Source organism: Gekko japonicus, unplaced genomic scaffold, assembly GCF_001447785.1.
Source record: "Gekko japonicus isolate JY-2015 unplaced genomic scaffold, Gekko_japonicus_V1.1 scaffold699, whole genome shotgun sequence".
Taxonomy (NCBI): domain Eukaryota; kingdom Metazoa; phylum Chordata; class Lepidosauria; order Squamata; family Gekkonidae; genus Gekko; species Gekko japonicus.
Window position 1 is genome coordinate 795,332 of NW_015165848.1, and position 11,858 is coordinate 807,189.

General features: G+C 43.2%; 1 protein-coding gene across 2 annotated transcripts in view; it reads left to right on the forward strand.

The window, feature by feature from the left end:
• Positions 1–2,775: 2,775 nt before the first annotated feature.
• LOC107110313 (neuropeptide Y receptor type 2-like) overlaps positions 2,776–11,858 on the forward strand; it is a 29,739-nt gene continuing 20,656 nt past the window's right edge. The window contains exons 1-2 of one of the 2 annotated variants that reach the window (XM_015411081.1): positions 2,776–2,809; positions 3,578–3,655. The gene's annotated coding sequence lies outside the window, so the exon portion shown is untranslated. Of the gene's footprint in view, positions 2,810–3,354; positions 3,656–11,858 lie in introns of those variants that run through there. The other variant, XM_015411080.1, reaches the window with a different exon arrangement.

Below are 11,858 nucleotides of genomic sequence, written 5' to 3' on the forward strand. Positions count from 1 at the left end.
ACCTGAGCAGAAGCCTGAACAGTTAGCCTTAAACAAATATTAAATATTTAATTAAGTGTGCTTATATTTGGCTTACTATAATACCTTTTTCTAATCTAATGATTCAAATTTCCAAAGAATGTGTGTGCTGGGTGAGGACTGGGAGAACAGGGAAAGGGGAGGGATGAGATCCTACTCTGGACAACAGGATTTCTGCACAACTTCTCTTGATTTGAGATCTTGCCAGACAGTGTACAAACCAAGTGTCAGATTCAACTCTAATCCTTGCCGCAGTTCCTAGAATCCACAGAATGCTTAATCCTTAAGGATATTACATCATAAAGAATTAACTTTCAAAGCACATATAAGGGTATTTTTGCACATGACTTTTGCGGTTCTCATGTCTGTCATTTGACTAGAAACCTCAATTAATTAGAATGTATGTTTGACTGAAAAATATTTCTCTGCCGCTTTCTATCCTACCTTGAGATTAAGCATACATTGCATACACAAAGCAAAGAAGACCTGGGCATTTTAATATCAGGTTTAAAAACAACAACAACAACAACAACAAATCCTCCTTCCTTTACTCTTACTTCTTTCCTTTCTCCTGTAACATGCATGCCAAAAAGAAGTGCCATATGTTGCAAAATCAAAATATTGCAATCCAAACAAATGATCCAAATTAAGCAATTTATGCAAATGTGATGAAATCACCTCATTTATTCTCCGTTCTAACATTTTGATGGATTACTATGTATGTGTTCCTAAGACAGAGCTCTTTCCCCACATGGAGACTCCCAGACCTCAGAGCATGCAAAAAGGTCACAAATGTAGTATTTCTATAGGAAATATATTGGACTTCTAAAACTCATGTTCTCCAGACAACATCTGAATAGCTGCTAAATGCCAGATGCAATATCTGTAGAAGAAAAGATCTATGTATATTTTATTTTGTTGACTGAGTCAGGATCACAAATTTCACTGTCTCTAGAATATCCAGACTGGAACTGATGCACAAACACTTCCGTTCAAGGACCATTCAGCTGTCTAAGGAAAGAGGCTTACATTCAACATTCTACCTGGTGAATAGAAACAGAGCCCTGATTACTGTGTTGTGCAATCCAGGCGTGCATAAGCTGCCATGGCTGCATGAGCCTCTCAGGAACATGAATGTGGTTGCAATGCAATCCCTGTTCTTGTGGCTCTGCTGTGACATAGGCTATAGGAGCAGCCTGGAGTAATAGATGGGTGTCTTGGACCTATACAGTCTCTGAGCAGTCTTTATTAGAAATGAATATACTTGGGTTTTTTTTGTTAAAGCACTCACTAGAGACTTTTAGATACAGCTTGCCTACTAAATTAATAAGGCTGGTTATGCTACAGAGCCCTCTGTTACAATTCACCACATAAGCTCATTTATTGAATGGCTGGAAGCTGCAGGTGACGTGGAAAGACATGCTAATGTGCTACAGGGAAAGATAATTGTATTTTGAATATGCTGATGCTTTTCTTTGTCTGTTGACCATCTGGTTTCTCTCCACACACATACACCCCTTGCCACTTTTCCAGCAATGATTCACTTAGAATCAGAAGGACCCTAAGATCTGAAACCCACTTCATATTTGCCACTGTACAGATTTGCATCTCAACTGACACAGGAGTTCAGCTTGAACCTGTACTGACTTCTGGCTCCCAAAAGAAGTTACATACTTCTCATTCTTGACTTCTAGGTTGTGTTAGGGATGGCAACTTCCAGGTGGGACCTGGGGATCCCCTGGAATTATAGATCATCTCTGGACTACAGAGATCAATTTCCCCTGGAGAAAATGGATGATCTGGAGGGTGGACTCTATGGCATTGTACTCTACTGAGGCCCCTGTCTTCCCCGGGCTCCATCCCCAAATCTCCAGTTTCCCAACCTGGTTCTGGCAATCTTACCCCATTCCCCCATTCCCTGCTGACGGCTGGGGTACCTGGCAACTCTAGGGTGTATATTCATCATTTTGATATTAGGTTTCATTCTGAGGTGTCTGAAAACGTGCTGTTTCTTCTTTTGAACTGGAGCCTTTTATCACCATGCCAGTTGGAAAACCAAATGTGTATCTAAATATCAACTTGTGTCAGAGGTCCATATCCTCTCCATTAGTTATCAGTCCCGAGTGAACATCTGCTTTCTGCTACCTCACCCTCTTAATTTCTGGTTTAAGACCACAGGCATTGGCAATTTGCAATATCCAGTATCCCATTAAAAGATGTTACTAGTTTTACTGAAACTTTTTTTTTTGCTTTCCTTTTGCCCCAGTAGGAATTTCCTAATTTGCCTTGAAATTATGTGTGAGGTAAAACTTCATGAAAACCATAGATTTTTTCTTTATGCTTGCCAATGCTGATGAGGTAACGAGGCAGCCCTTAACCCCCACCCCACACAACTGCTGGACATCATCAAACCTTTACTAGCATTCCGAACTTGGAAAAAGCAGACTTAGAACACCAGCTTTATGGCAATATTTCTCTGAAAATGCTTCTCAAAAGTCTGTCTGGTATAAGTGTGGTTCTGCATATTTCCTGAGGGTGAGCGATCCTGCTCATCTGTTGCTGCAGTCGGCATTAATGTTGATTAATATGTCCTCATTCAAAACCGGAAGTTGGCTTCTGAGGGAAAAGAATGAGCTGTCATATGGCTGGCATTTTTTTGTGTTTGTAGGTACTTGTGGTATTCTGCACTACCTATTGCTCTAAACACTTTCCTGGTATCCTTATTGTAGGACAGTGCTATGCATGCTTACCTGGAAGTTAGTCGCCTTTGCTGAATGGATGTTACTCCCATGTAAGTACGCATGGATTTATACACAAAAGTTTACCAAAGAGGGGATTTGCTGTTGAGTAGTACAGAAGTTTAATTAATTTTTTAAACTGGTATTTAAGGTGCACTGGGGAGCCCCTTCTATTTCTAAAACGGCAGACTTGGTTATGGTAATTTATTTATTTACTTCATATATACCCCACTGTTCTCCCCAGTGGGGACCCAAAGTGGCTTACATTGTTCTCTGCTTGTGATCTATTTAGATCCTTGTTTTTGTGGCTACCATGCATGTAGCAAAGGGATCTGCACTATTTTCCTCAGCCACAAAGTATAGAAGTGATTTGCCCAGTGGCAGTGAAGCAGATCAGTGCCACAGGCAAGGATAGCACTGACCTGCTGAATCCCTGAATGGTGATTTGGCATAGACACGCTGTCTGCAACCCATATTTCATTGGGAAGGAATCCAGTATGCTCATCATAGGACATTTCATCTATGTGAGAAGCCCCGCAGTGGCTGAACAATGCATGAACAGCAGCCGCCGCTGGCTCCCTCTCTCCCAGTGCTTCGCTGTTTGGTAAATGCACTCCCTTCTCCCTCTCCCTTCAGTATCTTAACAGTGCATCCAGCTTTGAAGGGGAGAGGCTGTCATTCACTCTCAGAGGTTGAAGCCTAGCTTGTCAGCAGTACCTTTATCAAGAATGAGGCGAGTTCCACGGAGAAAAGGCTTATTTGGGCGGGCTTTTTGTGAGTTACTTTAAGAAAGTGCTTTTTCCCCCCTTGGTCGGTACAAGTTGATCCCACACAGTGGAAGAAGAGTGGAGGGAAAAAAACCACTTCTCTTTGGCACCGCAATGAAACAATAACTTCAGGTGAGTGACTCTCCTTCTATTTCATTATCCAGGAAGGGCAAGGTAGAGGGAAACGTGATTTTTCATTTACTAGGCGGTCTGGGAGAGAACTTGTTTTTCCTGCATGACTGAGATTGGGCATCTTTTATCTATGCCAACATTTACAAAACAGCATTTCTGTAGCTAATTTTAGGCAGGAGATAAACAATAGTTTCTAAGAGAGTTGAAGGCTGTAAAATGGAAAGGCTGCTTCCCTCACGGCAGGAACTCATTCCTTTTGCACGAAGGGTTCTGCAGGTTTCTGAAGCAATTCAAAACATGACAGACCTGTAAATGGATATGCCATAGAACTGAGCGGGCATGTCATGGGCAATGATGCCTCATCTCACCTTTTAGTCTCTCAAAAGGTATTGTCTGTCACTAGCCTCAGGTGTAAGTGTTACGGAAGCATGTGCAAACAATAATGCCAGGAGTTTTGAAACGCTCGTGAAGTGTGGCTGGGACTGGGAGCTTGGGATGCAGGATGCTTATAGAAAGGAACAGTGTGCAGACTTGGCTTCTTTCTATGTCCACACTTCAGGACAACAGTAACCCTGAAAAATTCTGGTCCCCTTCTATGTCCCAATCAGTGTTTCTTTATTTGTTTTAGTCTGTTTCAGTTATCACCAGGAGCACAATCCTGGGGCTCAGTCCTGGTCCTTCACTGGTGTGACTACTACTCTCTTGCCAACTTGTTTCTGAACTACATCTCTCATAGAGAACTGGCTTAAATTCAGCAAGCTCCAAGAGCTTCCTGGTATCTCCTTCCATATCTGCCATGTGGCAGTCCAAAGCAATAAAACTGGCACAAGTATTGTAGACTTCAGGAGGCTGAATGCTAGTCTCTTCACGTGTAGTGTTTCCTACACCCTACCTTTTCACTTCTTCCATCACCGTCCTATTTCTCTTTTCAAAACCAGCAGAACATCTCTATTGGCAGAAATCTTGACGTTCCTGGAAAAGAAAACCTTTCACTAGTCCAACCCATTTTTGTCATGCAAAAAAACTTGCACATGATCAGTTGGGTATGGAAAAAACACACACCTCCAGTTATTCTCTGTAACTGGGTTTCTTAGCCAACGTAGATTTGAACCATTCTAGGTACATCATTTGCTGCTTGTTTCCCCTTTTCTACTCCAGTGAGCTTGGGAATTTATATCAGATATCTTGAAAGGAAACTGTTTTTGCCTTCCAAGGTGTTTCACGAGCATCTGGCTACCTGTTCAGGGGAAACGGTCTTGTTCAAATGGAAGCACTCTTGGGATGGGTTGATATTGCTGGGATGCATTGTAATTGAGGGTATTTAACCTAGGTTTTGGTATGTTTATCTATGGTCCTAGGGTGGGGTTTTTAATTGGGATGGCTATTGTTCTCATTTTGATGTTAAGCAGAGGACTTTTGGCTTCCCGACCATGGGTGGTGTCCCAGAGCTTGAGGAAGAGCCTGAAGATCACACTCTTGGGTGCTTCCACTCTTGCATGTTCTCTCCATTTCCCCTTTTGACCCATACTTTCTTCAGGCTCAGGAAGCATTTTCACATTTTGATAATCTCCAGGGTCAGATGCTTGACAAGGCAGAGCAGCAGAAAGGAAGACGAACAGAGACTTAGGTCAGAGGGGTGTGCTTTTGTGTTTCCTCCCTGATTCTACACTCCTCAACAAAGCAATATAAACTGCACATTTAATATATGTGATTGCCCTCTTATGGCTGCAGTTTGCAATAGTTTGGTCCTTTCATGTACGTATGAGCAAGAGTGTTCTGTATTCTGACAGGTTTTCCTCTTGGGATACAGGTTGACTCCTGCGTTCCAAAAATGACAGAATTGCTTTGGATAAAAGCTGTCCGACGGAGATCCGATGAGAGCTGGGTGCACTTGTGATTGTGTGATTTTGGCATAAAACTAAGTCGGAGAAGTCACTGTGATAAACAAAGTTCAAAGTTGTGCAGGCTTTCCTAAAGCAACCCTTGTCCAACCTGTACTTTTACTATGCTGCCCATTGTGACCCTACTAATCTCTAGATCTGCTATTTAGACAAACAGAGATCAAGATAGAGCAGGCAAGGTGGGATAGAAATCTAAAATAATACATACATACATACATACATACATACATACATACACAGTTCCTGTATGGCGTGCAGGTGTCAGCTGCATTCTCAGGGCCAAACTAGACACGACGGCTGGCTGAAGTGCACTTGTTCCTCCCATACACCTTCTCAAGTGTTGAAATGACTGCACCCCTCTGTGGCTGTTTTGGCAACTTCAAAAGACCCTTGGGGGAATGGGGGGGGGGACAGGACCAAGAGCACTATGCTGACTTTAAGATGACGGTGGTGATGCTGTCATGCCATGTCTAGTTTGGCCCTCTGAAATTCTTCTATCCAAAGACACCCTGAGAGCCAAACGAGACAAGACAATGGAAGGTTGAATCTGCTATGTGGAGGCAGGTGGGATAAAAAATGTTTTACATAAATTAGAATCTGCTATGTGGAGGCAGGTGGGATAAAAATGTTTTACATAAATTAAATAAAGGGTTTATCATTGGACCTTCTCAGCATTTTTAAAGCAGAAAAGCTGCTGTGAGGAGGAGCAGGTGGGATAAAAAATGTTTTACATAATGTTTTACATAAATAAAGGGTTTATCACTGGACCTTCTCAGCATTTTTAAAGCTGAAAAGCTGCTGTGAGGAGAAAGCCAGGGTCTGACTGACTGATCTCATCCATCTCATCAGGGAAGAGAGAGAAAAGGCAGGCTCTCCTGCCTCCTTCCAGATGTAAAAACTTCACTAATGTCCTTAACAAATATATACCATTCTCTCCATTCCCTCATTCTCCACAAGGGAATATAAAAGAGCCTTAACCAGTATCCCCAGTGGCAAGGGAGAATAAAGAGGAAAGGGAGAGGAGTAGTAGTAATGGTGTGAGAGAGTTTAGGTAATAGAATAGAATGAGAAATAGAATGAAACAAGTGGGGACCCACAATACTCATGGAGGGGGAATCCCTCTCACCGTCTTATTACTCCCATCACTGCTGCTATCCTTGGGGCTCTCGCCCCCCAGTCAGCAATGGTCTACCAAAGCTTCTCCCCCCCACATCACCACTTCTCCCCCATTGCTGCTAGGCCTGCCAAGCCTTCTCCCTCCGCTTACCAATAACAGTGGCCCCAGCAAGCCCTGAGTGGCTCCCAGCTGACAGGTCAACCGAGCCTTCCCCCCTCATGCCACCATCAATGGTGGTGAGCCCTGTGCAGCTCCCACCCAGGCTTCTCCCCCCACCTTAGGAGAACTCAAGTAGAAATGCTGGGGCTGGTCTTTCCTGGTGGCTGCTGCCGCTGCAGCCGGACAAAGAGCTGCTCCTGGCATCCACCACTGCTGGGCAAGGAGCTGGTCCCAGCATCCTTCATCATGGCAGCTGGTCCCAGAGTGATTCCCTGCGGCAGTGGCCACCCCCAGCTCCCCCATGCACCCCCATGCACAGAAAATGCCCTTTTACTTGGAGGGCAATCCAGCCCCCCCCAGTATATTTTTGTTAATATTTGGGATTTTTCAGGAAACTTAGGGGTTCCCTCAAGTTTACAGAAAAATCTCTTTAGCCTCCATGTAGCCCCAATCCACAGATTTAGATATCTGCAGGTGGGGGCCACACGTGGCTAATAGTATATAGATAATTCCTCTTTAGATGTTTGTCAACATGTTCACTGAATACACACAGAGGGAAGTGGGCCACATCCACCAAACCAACCCCAACATCTACTATTCAGCTGAACACCTCCTGCAAGCCCCCTATTTATACACATATAGTCTACTCCCCTAGACTGGGACCCCATTTTTGACAGCAGTTCTGATTGTACTGAGGAGCTTAAGGCTACAGCCACATGTCAAGGGTTCTCTATTTTCCTGCTATCACCACCATGAATCTAGAGGCTTTTGCATTGCCAACAGATTGTCACTTGGAAGTTGTATGCATCTTTTCTTCTGTAAGCTGCTGTTTAGCCTGCATTTTTAAAAAACTGATAATTGCTAGATCACAACAACCACATTTAATTTTAGAAGGGGTAACTTCTCTCAAATGCGGGGGACTGTGAAGAATAAACTGAAAGGAAAGGTAAGGAGGGTCAAATCCCTTTGGGAAGCTTGGAGACTATTTAAAACTACCATACTGGAAGCTCAGATAAAATGTATACTGCGGGTTAGGAAAGGTATGAATCAGTATAAAAAAGGCCTGCATAGTAAATGAACAAAGTAATGGAAGCAGTAAAAGGTAAGAAGGTTTCCTGTAAGTGGTGGAAGGCTAGTCTGAGCGAGGTAAATAAAAGGGCGCACAGGCTTTTGCAAAGAAAATGCAAGCCGGTGATCAGACAGACAAACAGGGACTATGAGGAACATATTGCACAAAACATTGAGACCAATAATTAACATTTCTTCAAATACATTTGTAGCAGAAAACCAGTCATCAGGGAGGCAGTGGGGTCCTTGGATGACCAAGGGGTAAAAGGATTACTAAAGGATGACAGGGAAATGGCAGAGAAGCTGATTGCATTTTTTGCCTCTGTCTTCACTGTAGAAGAGAGAGGTGCTTGCCCACTCTAGAACAGGAGTGAAGATGGGAAGACGGGAGGTGCTTGCCCACTCCAAAACCACCAATTTCAGGAGGGGTGTCGAATGACCTGAGTCAGATTGAAGTGATGAGAGAGGAGGTCCTACAATCGATGGACAAATTAAAAACTGACATCACCATATGAAGAAAGGTTAAAGAGCTCTTTACTTTGGAGAAATGATAATTGAGGGGTGAGATGAAAGAGGTTTACAAAATTATGTATGAGATAGAGAAGATAGAGAAAGAAGTACTTTTCTCCCTTTCTCACAATACAAGAACTCTTGGGCACTCAATGAAATTAATGAGCAGTAAACTTAGAACAGATAAAAGGAAGTACTTCTTCACCCAAAGAGTAATTCACTGCCGCAAGAAGTGGCGGCGGCTACAAGTAAAGACAGCTTCAAGAGGGGACTAGATAAGCATATGGAGCAGAGGTCCATCAGTGGCTATTAGCCACAAGGTATAGATGAAACACTATGTCTGGGGCAGTGATGCTCTGTATTCTTGGTGCTTGGGTGGAAACAGTGGGAGGGCTTCTGGACCTTCAGATGGCACCTGGGTTTTGGCCACTGTGTGACACAGAGTGTTGGACTGGATGGGCCATTGACCTGATCCAACATGGCTTCTCTTATGTTGTTATGTTTACTATAGTATTATCACAGTATAAACCAACCCTGAGATCCTCCTGGAAGGCCAGATCCTGAAGCTGAAGCTGAAGCTCAAATACTTTGGCCACCAAATGAGAAGGGAACACTCACTGGAGAAGACCCTGATGCTGGGAAAGATTGAAGGTCAAAGAAGAAGGGGATGGCAAAGGATGAGATGGTTAGACAGTGTCATAGATGCAACGAACATTGAGCAATCTTCAGAGGATAGCAGAAGACAGGAGGGCTTGGCGGGATCTGGTCCATGGGGTCGCGAAGAGTTAGACTCGACTGTGCGACTGAACAACAACAACATAACAGTATAACAAATCTACTGCCACAATCTAACAATTCCTCTGAACTCCCAGCTTTCGGAGGGGGGGGGAGAGTAAGCTTCTAATCTTTTATTTGAATTCACAACTAAAAGGATTAGAGACTTACTTTTTTAAAAAATGAACATTGGGGGTTGAGAGGAACTAGTAGATCACTGCAGTAGTTCATTATAACGTTATAATGCCATAATGATCTACCCTTAAAGCTTCCTGTGGTGTGAGGGAGAAAATGGCAGTCACAGGGTGCTGAGGCAAAGAAAATGGCATTGATGTGGGCGGGACCTTCAAAACTGAGCATATTCCTACTCACACAGTGTGTAAATGCACTTTGCCAGTGATCTTTCCAAGAAGATTGTATTAAAACCAGGTATAGGTAAGATTGTGGCAAAACAGGTAGAATCCAAAAACTGGACTACAAGGGACAATGTCATGTGGATGCTCCAAAAATACCTCCATGCAGAAGTAACCTTAGTGTGTTTCCGTTTATGTATGTATGTATGTATTCTCTGTAGATGCTTGGCTGAACACATGGGTATTATGATGGGGCCAGTGGGTATGTGCATTTTCCTCTGTGCAATCAATGCATGGATAAAGTTTGAAGAGAGCTATTGTAATTAAGGGGAGGGTTTATCAGCATCTTAAGGCTCATCCTTTCTGACTGAAAGACTAAGGGTAGATACAGGTTGTCATGGGGAAACGGTATAAATCCTGAGGAGGTAGGTGAACATTTATAACTTATTTGTATTCTCCTCATTCCTCACAGTCACATCTGGTAAAAGAAAGAGCTTCCATCCCATGATAATTAGATGTGAACCTGTGAAAGGAGGCTGGTGGTTCCAGGTCCTATCATTTTAGCTTCCAGCTGATAATTGTGATTTTAGAGAGTCATTTATTTCCATGCCACTTTTGCTATTATTTTCCTTCAAACGATGCTTTTTCCACTGTGCTGAGTGGAGATAATAAAAACTGTCCGCCTATAGGAGAAAGATTTTAATTAAGAGAATCCCTGGTTCTATGTTTTTTCTATCTGTACCTCTCCTCATGTTTCAGTCCTCAGCCATCATTTCTCTGTTCTTGCTCAACTTCAGGTAGCAGTTAGGCCTGTGATTTGCATACTGACATACTTCACAGAGCAAAGCTCCATAAGCTTCATAAAACTTACCAAACAAATAATTATAAAAACTCTTGGATACAGAATTAATCTACCACATTAATGTCTGGGTAGAAGGTGGAAGACAAAAACATTTTCCTGATCAAAAACATTAAAAAGCGTCTCTGATTGCTGGACAACAAACACTAAATGTACAGAAGGGGAATAAACTATTTAGTAATATTGAGAGTAGAAAATATAATAACTATGTTTTCACACACAGGTAAGTCTGCCATAGGCATAGGAGTCTTTAAAAGGGGATTAGATAAATTCATGGAGGCCTATCTAGGATTATAGCAAATTGTGTCAGAGAAGTGCATCATTGTTGTAGCAGCCAAATACATTTACAGAGGGATGGCCATTTTTGTGTGCTGTATTAGTCCTGTTGCATCCATTGTATCAGGTACATAAAATTAGGAATGTGCATCTTGAAAAACACAATTCAAATATATATCCTCTTGTTAGCCTCAGAAGGGCAATTAATAAGGATAAAATCCCTTCAGCATTTGGATTTGGCTAGGCCAGATCTGATCATTCCCCCCCCCTCCGATGATGTTGTGATGTCTGTAGTTTTAATCTGCTTTTAGTTTGCCATTTTTAAAATTTCCATTTTCTGGCAAGGAGTAGGGCAGCAAAAGGAGAGAAAGTGACTCAGCAGATATGTGCCTGACAGGCACAGCAACCGATTGGAACGTGTAGCCTATGTTCATACCGTATGGCAATGACTGTGACTGGCATTTGTGCACGATGAGATTGCTGACTTATTGCCTCATCATACTGTAAAAGCAGGGATGTTTCTTGCCTTTGCCATTCTGTCTCTTGGGCATGACCATGGTGAAAGCAGTGTACACTTTGCTTGCACTCTCTGGGACCAGCTCTCTCATCCTTTTCTCTTAGATTAAGTAGGCCATGTCTCACATATTTCAACTTCCTGAAAACTGGGGCCAGGGGAAAAAATACAGATATGCAGAATTTCCCCCCAGTGGGGTATAAAAGTGGTTTTGGGTGTTTCTGCAGTAGGAAAATGACAGGGGAAGAAATGGTTAAAGAGCCCCTCTTTCCTCTGCTGTGTACCACTTTTCCCCTTCAAAAGGCAGCCCTAGCAGTTGCTGTGGGAAAATGGTAGTGGTAGAGGGCTTTTAAAAATGGTCATGTCTCTAAATGTAGCAGTTCCACCTCAAATATGTCTATTTTATTGCATTAGCAGAAATGCTTCTTAGCAGGGGTCATTTCGTAGAAAAAGAGCTAGGGGAACTCATTAGCATAACTCATTAGCATATGCCACACCCCTGAAATCACCGGAAGTGTGTCATAAGGCCACACGCCCTGACATCACCGGAAGTGTGTCATAAGGCCACACACACCGCCCCCAATGGTCCCGGCCGCCGCCGCCGGCCTTGCAGCTCCACTGCCGAGCCCCATGAGGGGCCCGGCGGTGGACTTGCAAGGCCGGCGGGAGGGC